The 11,520-nt window shown below is 37.9% G+C and overlaps 1 pseudogene; it reads left to right on the plus strand.

The window, feature by feature from the left end:
- The first annotated feature begins 200 nt into the window (after window positions 1–200).
- Window positions 201–10,986, plus strand: LOC147914785 (uncharacterized; annotated as a pseudogene).
- Window positions 10,987–11,520: the final 534 nt, after the last annotated feature.

Below are 11,520 nucleotides of genomic sequence, written 5' to 3' on the forward strand. Positions count from 1 at the left end.
TGCCCTCTATACGAAGGCCACTCTATGTGAAGACCTAGGAGAACCTGCTGAGGAACCACAGTGATCTTAGTCCCCTCTTTTTGCTTTGATTGAAAGGAATCCCAAAACAAAATATGTGACACAATTTTAGTAAATGGAGAGTGTGGTTGGTATCTGAGAACTCCCTTTGCACCACTCCCCAAACATAGACCCACACCCACATGGGGAAAAGGAATAGGAAGAAGAAACTTGGGCTAGGCTTTCTTCGTCGTGGGAACTGTGTAAGAAGGCAAGGTGTGTGGGAGTAGGGTGGGAGAATGTAAGCTGGGAACCTTGCGTCCGGGAAGGGTTGACGAGGGACAGTTAAGAAGCCAGACCTTGAAAGGCCTGGTTCCTCATGCAGGATGAGAGAACAATGTTGGGCCAAGGGTTTAATTTCTGACTCAGGGCTCTTCCTCCACCTCCCCTTCTCCCCCCCACCCCTCCAAACGCATTCTGTAAAGCTTCTGAGCCTTTGCCGGAACTCCTTTGATAAAGAATAGTTTAAACCATTGAGGCCAGTGTGTATTTCCTTCAGGGAGAAGAAAGAGTGGTGGCATTCATTACCGAAGGAGAGGGAGTGTCCTGCCAGTTCAGTGGGGAGTGGCAGCCTCCTCTTATGGATTACCAGGCAGTCAGGAGCATCTTCCCAGAGTCCACACACAGTTGAGGAAACGAGGTCTATCTACCCACAAAAATAGTTCACGGCGAACTTCATGGGACAGGAAAACCAAAAGAGCCTCTTTCATGCGCCAGGACCTTATGGCTTGACTGGAAACATAAGTCTCCTCCTGGTTTTAGCTTCTTAATTATGCATTTCCCAGATCTGTCACATGTGTACCAACTTCACATTTTTACCATTTATATTGAACACTTGTACTACTATTTACTTACTCTTTATGTGAACAAACTCGTTTAGAAATTCTAAGTAAACTTAACGTTTTAAATAACTAGTACTTGTGAAATCATAGGTTCTATGTGCTGTGTTTAAAAAAATACATAAAAACACAAGTCAAATTTCAAAAAAGTTAATTTGTGTACTACTTAAAATCTTCTCACGTACCAGTTTAGGTAACACAATCATAATATATTTATTAACAGTTTTTTTTTGTTTATCAATTTTAAAAATGTGTTTTCTTACACTGCTTTAGTTCCTTTGTGGCGTGTGGTGGCAGGAGCACAAATAGGAAGGAAATATTGGTACCCATGTGGTGCTGTTAGGGCAGAATTGGTGGTCTCATGTAGGTCTTGCTGGCTTTCCATCAGTAGAAGCCCTTCCTGGAGTTGGAGGTCCTCTCATGGGGGAGCACAGGATAACTTCTGTGCTCCTGACTCTTGAGGCCACTCCCGGGGTTATTCCTGTAACTGGGGGATTCTGGCACAGCAGAACTTGCCCTAGGAGATCATCCTTGATTTGTCTTTTCTGACTCTAAGTGAAAAACTGCAGATTGGTCACATTATCTGGAAGAACACACAAATTGGCATTTCTAGATACCAGGGCTGCCAGATAACCGGTTTTACATTTTCTATATTTTTATGAAGTTTTGGCCTACTTTTGACTATATTATTTCAGGCCTGCCTAGCAGAAATCATGCATAAATAGACAGCAATGCTTGTTTTTGCCTAAATCACTATGGTGACTGCAAAACCTTTCCTTAGCTTTGGCTGGAGAGATGGAAGGTATAAGGGGAGATTTGGAGTCAGTCCTGAGTAAATCCGTGAACAACTTTCCATCCTTCAGACTACCTCTGGCATGAGCCTCACCTTCAGTTGTCTTTACCTGTGCCAGCCAACTTGCTTACAAAGTGACAGAGCAGCTTCTAGGAGTGAATTTTTTTTTTAAAGCTTTTAGAAGCAAAAATAGCCCGTTTCTTTCATATGTGGACCCAGATTAAGAGTTGATCTCTCTCTTTTTTCCCATTTGCCAAGATCAACGGCACCTTTTTCAACAAATGTCATCTGAGCAAGCACAGCTTGTGGTGGCCTAGAATTGTCACATTATGGAAAATAAACTGGAAAGGAAGTTTGCTTAAGAAATGGAGAAGAAGCAGTGGGCAGTTCATTTTAGGACCATAATTGGCCAATGTTCCCTCCTGATGTGTGGCAGCAAGTTTTGCTGTTGAGCAGCAAAACCCACTGATATATTTCCCAGGCGATTTCATAGAAATATTCCATGACTACCTTGCCAGCTATGATACACACTGAGAGTTAGTTGTTTAAGAAAGCCAAAGATTTTGTATAGTAAAATTAAGTAAAGAACTGTGACATTTTCTGTGAGCCAAACAATAGTAAACTTTCCTTTCAGAGAAAGCACATTTTAACGGCAGAAGAGGAAGAATAACCTTGTGGGTTTGTTTTTTCAACAGTAACCCTGAAAAGATTGAAATCAGCTAAGAAGTGTTTGCCTTCCATTTGCGTTTAGCTTTGCCTGTCCTGCTCTGTGAATGGGCCATACTCCCTGCATCACTTTCTTAAACTGATTTTATAGCCTGATGCTCTGGGAAAACATGCTTTCAGGGAAATTGAGCTTTAAATTCTGTGTGCAACAGTAGCCTAGCTCAGAAGGGAACGGAAGCTCTTGCTCCACACCTTGAGCTGCTGATCACTGCTGAAATGATTTTGAGTGCCTCTGTGGTCCTGTGTTAGAATTCTAGCCTCTGTTTTAGAGTACCTGCCATGTGACAGCACATTGCTCATTCTGTGGGTTCTGAATCATTACATCATTTAATATAATCCTTAGAACAATCTGAAACAGTGAATGTTATTATCTTTGTTTTAACAAGGAAACCGAAGCACAGAGATGTTAAGCAACTTGCTCAAAGTATCACAGCTTGGAAATACCTGCCTCTGAAACCTATTTTCCTTCCACACTGCTGCAGGTGTTGGTGGATGTAGCTGGCAATTTCATACATGAGGTTAAAAGTACCACTGGCCTCCAAATACCTCTCTCGGCATGATAATTGACCAGAAACTCTCATTTAATCAGAAGAGAGGTTTTGTCTTTAGCTCGTTCCTAAATGCTGTGGGAGACTCTTGCCCCTCCCATTAACAGAGGTTAGATTTATGATGGTTCTCAAACTTGTTCTGGACACAAAATACAAAAACCTAAAAGTCACAGTGTTTTTTTTTGTGTCCAGAAACGTGGATTAATCTTCCACTTCTGAAATCTCATTTTTTGAGTATCAAAGAGAAATGATGGAAATACAAATCAAATATTAATTAATATTAATGGGGAAACAGGGATGAAAGTGAGACTTCTCTGAACCTGTTTTACGGTTTTGTCTTTGGAAACAATGTTTTCAGTATTGTTATGAAATTTTTTTAGTCTCTGTCTTTTAAAATGGTTATCACAATACACTCATCATAAGAAACTTACAAACTTTCACTAAAAAATAGTCTTGATTCGTAGGCAGCTCTCGGTACGTTTCCACTATCAAATTAAAATGCGTGTCAGTGTAACTTCGATCAGACTGTCATTATGCATTAAACGCCAGCAAATTTAAGGGTTTAAAAGACAAGGCTTAATACTCATTTTGCCCAGTTCTCAAGTCACACAGTCTTTATTACAAAGGAGGATCTTTGTCCCTTATGATTTTTTTGAAAACAGCTTTATTGGGATGTAATTCATGCAGCATACAATTCACCCATTTAAAGGGTATAATTCAATGGTTTTTAATATATTCACAGAGCTGTGGAACAATCACCACAATCTGTGTTATTTAACTATGTAAATATTTATAAGATCATTTTCTCGTTCATAAAGTACATATTTTAAAATTTCCTTTAGTGACGGTCTATTGGTGGTAAACTCCCTTAGTTTTTGTTCAACTGAAAATATCTTGAATATACTCTCATTTTGAAATGATAGTTTTGCTGGATTTACAATTCTACATTAATAGTTACCTTCCCTCAGGACTTGGAAGATAGTAACGCTCAGTCTTTTGGCTTCCATTGGTTTTTAGTATCATTATCATTCCTGGTAAGTGATCTGTCTTTTCTCTCCACCTGCTTCAAAGTTTCTTTTCTTGTCCTCGGCATTCTGTAGCCTTATAAAAAATGCCCAAATGTGGACCTCGCTTATTTATTCTGCTTGCTATATGTGGAACTTCCTATTTCTATATTTACATGTCTTTTGTCAATTCTGAAAAAATTTTCAGTGATTGTCTCTTCAAACCTATCCCTTCTGCATACATGCCAGAATCTCTCATTTTCTCTGTTCTTTCATACAGTCTTTGCTGTTTTCTCTCTCTGCTGCACTTTGGGTAATGTCTTCAGATCTATCTTCCAGTTTACTAACTTGCTCTGTCTGAGTCTCATTGAGACTCCATCTCCGCCCAATTTATGTTTTATTTCTGTGTTGATTCTTTTTTAATTCTTCATGGTGATTTCTGACTGTTACTTCTTCCTTGATCATTTTTTTTACCGTGTATTAAAAAAATTGTAACATTTTATACATGTTCTTTTATATGTTGTATCTAGTAATTCTAAAAGCTGAGTCTTTGGTGTCCTAAAACGTTGTCTATCTTTCCTGCTCACACACGTCGTCTGCATGGCTTGTTTTTGGTTATCTCTGATTATGAGGTCTTATTATTTTGAACTTAAATTGTGGGAATTTTAGATCTTAAATCCAGGATACATTTCTGTAATTTATTTATTTGTTTATATGTTTTACTGCCTGTATTCCTTGACAATAATATAAGCTGCTTGAGGTCAGGAATCATATCTTGTTCACAATATATTTCCAGCACCTTGAACAGGGCCTGACATATAGAAATTAATCAACATATATGTGCTCTCATACTCTCTCTCCCCTACCCAACATACACACATGATCATACTTGTCATACAATGTCAGAGATTCTATTGATCCTAATTTAATAACTGCTGCACGAAATTCATTTCTTTGGTTATATACATATAGCACACTCAGCTTCTGAGAAGGGAAAAAACATGTGCCAAGTATTTTCAGGTCATATTTCCTTATATTTTTCTAATTTATGCCTCTGAGATTCACACTGTTAAACATACATCACTATTGATTTTGGATCAATAAGGGCTCAAAACTGCAAGCCAAACACTTTTGCCATCTTAGTTAAAAAGGTAAATATAGTTGAGGATTCCCTACTTAATCCCGAAAATAATTTCATGTGTCTTTTTTTTTATTTTTGTTTATTGCAGTAACATTGGTTTATAACTCATGTGTCTTCTGAAGAGACTTTTCTAAGTCACAATAAGTGGTTAAAATCCTCCGTATAAATGAGGTAAATGCACAAACATTGCCTTTATTGAACTTGGTATTATTTAAAATATAAAAAATGAATTCTACATTCCCGTAAAAAATAAAACATATATTATGATTAAGTAGAATACCTTGGCAACATAAAGAAAATATAGCCAAATTAATAAGGTATTTGTAAAACTGATATTTACCTAGGAATTTTTGTATTTTACCTCTAACACCAAAGATTTTGTATTTTGAAACAACAGTCTTATCAGGCTCATGCTTAGCTTGGAATAAACAATTATAAACTATTTCTCATTCTCAAAGTCTGAGCTTTGCAGGCTAGATCTTTAGTCATTTATGAAATACTCATGTCAGGGTAGTAAGTAGAGCCTCAGAAATTAAACATTTCTTTCAATTTGGTTGCTAGCACACACGGGGCATTTTATAGTAACCTCCACACCATAAGTAGGCTTGATGTTCATTAAGGTCATAAAAGATAACGATAATGAGAACCATGGAATCACTTATGAAAAATCTTTATACCCCTAGGGAAACGGTTTTAGGAACCGAATGCTATGTACATTATTGATGAATGGTATGGCTTACTGTCATAGTATCACTCATGAACTTCTAATCTGCTATCAAAAGCAACATTTACTTGTAACTGAAGTAGTTTCGTAAAAAATGGTGAAGATCCTATGAGGATCACAAAAGATTTAATGTTTCTACCCTTTTCTTCCCTGAGAAGTGTAAAGCCATCAGAAATTCTACTTTCTCACCAGCAACTGTGTGTTCCCTGCAGTTCATTGAGTGAGAATGATTTCCCAGGACCACTTTTAAGACAAGAATTTTCAAGCCTCCGGAGAGCTCCTGGATCCTGTGGGTGCTTAACAGGGAGGCAGTCGGTGACTGGATTATCTATGTCAGTGCTTCAGTTCTCTCTCATCCTCGCTGGAGAGCCCCAGCGTCTAAAACCCTTTTTGTCATTTCTTCCCTTGTGCTTTATTCATACTGACAGTCAGGGTATGGGTGATGGAGATATTGATTGAAAGTTTCTTCAACTCACACCAGGTGAGTTGTTTGAAATAGTTGGCAAGAAGACTTTATGCATTTCTGAAAATATCAAGACACTCGGGACAGACTTTAGCCTTGGAATAGTAAGGTATGGATCGTATTATGCTTGGTTTCATGAATAATGACACACATAAGACACTAATAGATATTCAAGAAATGCTTGTTGAACGACAGACTTTTTGAATGAAGTTGTTACACGTTGAAAACAGGATGCTGATATATCTGGCTACTTCAATGTCAGATAAAAGTAAAGCATTTTTTGCTGTCAAAGCATCTGCACTGTCCTCCCGAATTTTACTTAGAGAATGGATCTTCAAACCAGAAGTTGAAAATGTACTAAAAAAATTGGCAAAGTGAAATGAGGAGCTAGTGTAGATTGGCTGAAAAAAATAAATGTACACTGAGTGAGTATCAAGTTTGTAGCTTTACCAATGACTAATGAAATCACTACCACAATAACACAGAACTGAGCCTGGAAAATACCCAGGTAGACTTGATTACATTACATTTCCTTTATATACTTTTCCAAAGCCCAACTTGGCCTCTTTTATATTCAGATATTTCCCTCTGGATGAGATTCAGTTGTACTTTTTTGACTTGTTCTCAGGTTGCCTGTTAGATTCCCTTAAAAGATCCAAAGTCTCCTTCTTCAACACATTCAGGTAAATGAATCTTTTATAAGATATTAGGCTGCGAGTAAAGTCTCCTTTGCCCCTCTGTCCTTTGGGTTAAATGTATTGAAGTCCTTCAATCTCTCCCTGTAAGTCCCTTCCCTTCCCCCTGAGGTGCATAGAAATATTATACAGGCCTATTGTCTTCCAACCCAATGTACTGGAAGAAATTGCTCAAAGCAAAAGGTGCATGAAAAGAAGGATCATTACAAGTACTGACATCTATGGACTGTGCTTGATGGTGAACAAAGAAACTGAATTCATAAGCAAAAAGAAATTTTTTTTTGATGTGGCATTTCAGTGAAGGCTTCATTTGTAATTGTGGGACATTAAAAGTTTAATAATTATTACCATTATTAATAATAGTGCCACCTGAACAACCAGTGACTCTAACCCAGTCATCTGGAAAAATCATGACAGCCTCTTATCTAATTAGTACTTTGAACTTTTATCCACAATACTAATTAATGTGAATTTATCAACTATTTAGGCTTTAGGGCATGCTAGATGGCAGCTGTAACATCAGAAATTCTTGTACTTCTATTTCTGCATAGATTACATCATGTTCACCACCAAAATACTAATTACAACCCATCACCACACATATGTACCGAATTATCCCTTTCACCCTCCTCCCTCCCCCCTTCCCCTCTGGTAACCACCAATCCAATCTCTGTCCCTATGTGCTTGTTTATTGTTGTTATTATCTACTACTTAATGAAGGAAATCATACGGTATTTGACCTTCTCCCTCTGACTTATTTCACTTTGCATTATACCCTCAATGTCCATCCACGTTGTCACAAATGGCTGGATTTCATCGTTTCTTATGGCTGAGTAGTATTCCATTGTGTATATATACCACATCTTCTTTATCCATTCATCCCTTGATGGGCACTTAGGTTGCTTCCAAGTCTTGGCTATTGTGAATAACACTGCAATGAACACAGGGGTGCATGTACCTTTGCAAATTAGTGTTTTCAAGTTCTTTGGATAAATACCCAACAGTGGAATAGCTGGATCATATGGTAGTTCTATCGTTGATTTTTTGAGGAATCTCCATACTGTTTTCCATAGTGGCTGCACCAGTTTGCACTCCCACCAGCAGTGTATGAGAGTTCCCTTCTCTCCACATCCTCTCCAACACATGTTGTTTCCTGTCTTGTTAATTATAGCCATTCTGACACCTGAAATTTTTACAATGTTATAAACCAATGTTACTGCAATAAAGAAAAAATTAAAAAAAAAAAAAAAAAAAAGAAATTCTGTTAAGGATTAAAACTGCTAAACTTTTTTTTTCATAACTAAAATAAAATTATTTTGTAACCAATGTTATGTTTCCCTCTTAATGAAAAATTTCTCAGAATTTGGGGTGATAATACAATAATAACAGTGGCTCATACTTAATGAATGCTTCATGTGTCAAGCACTAGGTTAAGTGATTTACATACATTGTCTCATTTATTTTTCTACTTACCAGCCCTCAAAGTAGGTATTATCCCCATTTTAAAAGTGAAAATTGAAGCTTAGTGAGTTTAACTTGCCCAAGGACGCTTAGCTAATAAGTAGAAGAAGAGAAACCTCAGTGTGTGTCTGATGGCCAAACCTATTCTTTTGGCCATGTTGCTATTCCTCTTGTATGTGTGTGTGTGAGTGTGTGTGTGTGTGTGTGTGTGTGTAGGGGTTGTACATATATACAGCTCAATTGATTATGGAATACAATAAAAAGCTGTTAGTGTTGGGACACTTGCCATGGCTAGAGCAGGCTTAAATTTAAGAGACACTGGTTAGTTTCTTCTGGGCACTATGTCTACACCCGGGAAGGTGTCATCGACCAGTTGATAATGCCAGCTAGGATAACTGGTAGTCACTAATTAGGACCTTTCCCCAGGCATCCACATTTGAGAATTTCAGAGATACATACACATAATTCAGAAGTTATGTTATATAGTTATGTAGAAATTTAATAGTTCTATCCATATGTATATGATTTGTTGAATGTTTTCCATATGCCAAGTATCATTCTAATTTCTAAGAACTATTATTTTCTCTGTTTTATTGATAAAAAATCTGATGCACAGAGATTTTAAACAGGTTGCCCTAAAGTGTACAGATTATAACTGGCAGAGCTAGGATTGTAACTAGACCACATGATTGCAGGACCCATGGCCTCCTCGGTGACAGAGACGTTGCTATGGGGAGACAGAGTTGGAGATTCTGTAGTGAAAAAGGCTCTGTAACCCTCAAGAATATAGGAGAGAAAGATACAAATAAGCAGTTCTCTGCTTTAGTCCATGAATACCAATGAATTTTCCAAATCAGACCTTCAACATACAATAGAAACTCCCCATAGATTGTGAGAAAACTTTCTTCCTTATGATGAACTTGTTTATTAATAGAGCTTCAAACTAATAAAGGGAAGACTGACAATAAGTGCCAGCTCAATTCACGCCTTTAAGCTTAATTTGGTTTGAAATACCACACCTGGATAATTCATGTCTAACAAGTACTTTTAAGCCAGAATTTCCCAGATATTTAGCTTAGAATCATGGCCAATAAATATCTCCTTTGTGTTGATATTTTTCCAAATCTATTCTTAACTTGTATGAGTTTAGATTAGGAAGGCTTGCATAACCCTGATAAAATGAAGCTTGTATGTCTTCTAATGATATCTTTCTATCAAATACTCCCATGAGGTATCATAGTCTGTTTGGGATGGATTAACAAAATACCATAGACTAGGTGGCTTAGAAACAACAGAAATGTATTTCTCACAGTTCTTGGGGTTAGGAAGTCCAAGATCAAGGTGCTGGCAGATTTGGTGCCCGGTGAGGGCCTGCTTCCTGGCTCACGTGTCCTCTCATGGCGGAAGGGGTGAGGGAGCTCTCTGGAATCTCTTTTATTAGGACACTAATCCCATCATAAGGGCTCCGTGCTCATGACCTTAGGACCTCTAACAGCCCACCTCCAAATACCATCACATTGGGGCTTTGGTTTCAACCTATGAATTTTGAGGGAACAAAAGCATTCAGTCTATAGCATGAGGTCCAATTACAAACGAGGCAGTAAAAATGATAATCTATGAGCTAAAAATCAGAATAGAGATCAAGACATATGATTTAGATGATTGGGTAAAGACAGAGTTTATTACTTCATTTATTTGTTTGTTCTTAAACTCGTTTTGAAGTGGCTTACCCAAAAATGTATATGCAAATGTGTTAAGAATAATAAGAATTTTTAAATAAAAATATCAAGTCAACATAAATTAGAAGATCAAGGCAAAATTATAGGCAGAATTAAGTAAAGAGTTTGAGGTAATTATGCATCTGAGTCAGTTTTTAAATTGCTATGTATGAAAAGGTAAGAACTTACACTCCTGAATTAACTACGTTGGGTTTATCTACCAGATAATTTGTCTGGGTAGATGCAGGCTTCATTGGGCATTCCAGTATAATTTTTAGCATGTGTGTATGTTACAACATCGCTCTGAAAAGCACAAGCCTACTCATTTGTAGAACAAAAGCTGGGCAGACATAAAATCAAGAGATGATGTCACAGTCTTAGTTAAAACATTCAGTCAGTCTCATTTATTTTTTCACTTCCATAGACTGAATTTGGGAATTTTCCATTAGAAACTGTGTTGTAATTGCCTTGGAGTACATTAGCAGCACAGACTTAATGAGCTATAATGCATTTGCCTGTATCAGACATTTCATTGTCAGAAGGATTGGCAGTAGAATGATTCAAGCGGGCTGCTTACTGGGTACCACCCACACTCTCCCACCTGCCTCCCTGTGGCCCAACAATTCAGCCACGAGGCTGGCGGGACTTGGGAAGCCACCTGCAATCACTAATGGAAAGTACTCCATGTTCCTGCAGTACAATCAGCAGGCAACTGCTTATTATTGTTGTTGTCATCATTATCATTATCATTATTTTTGAATGGAATGGGGAAGAAGGAGGGCACGAGGAGGAGAATGGGAGAGGATGGAAATGGTAGATGTCACGAGGGAGAACAAAGAGAAGGAAAATACCAGATAGAGGGAGGAAGCATTTAACAAAGGAGAATTGAGAGGGAAAAAGAAAGAGAAAGAATGAGAGAGAAACTAATAGGAAAGAAACAGGTTTGAGCAGTAGAACCAGAGACAGAATCAAGGTGACATCTCTATTTATCCTGATCTGACCCAACTAATTTCCTGTGGGTGCCAAATTGTTCACTTCTGGGAAGTTGGAGGAGGACAAGCGACGAGATATTAGAGGTCACTGTCTCAATCACTCTTCGGTAACTCTCTAACCTCTAAGAAAAGACTTGAAGGCAGCTGTGGCCATTGTGGGAACAAGGCGTGCGGGAGGAGGAAGCGAGTCTCAGTTTGTAGGTGACTCATTCTGGCACTGACTTGGCCTTATGTAAGTAATTTAGCTCCACTGGGCTGAACCTAGTCATAATTAATAACAGGATACCTGTTTATATAGTAGGTCCAATATTAACAACAAAGTGCTGCCTGAGACAGAGGCGGGGGAGAAGAAACAAAGG

The sequence above is a fragment of the Ceratotherium simum genome, chromosome 17, assembly GCF_057802395.1.
Source record: "Ceratotherium simum simum isolate JZ-2026a chromosome 17, ASM5780239v1, whole genome shotgun sequence".
NCBI lineage: Eukaryota > Metazoa > Chordata > Mammalia > Perissodactyla > Rhinocerotidae > Ceratotherium > Ceratotherium simum.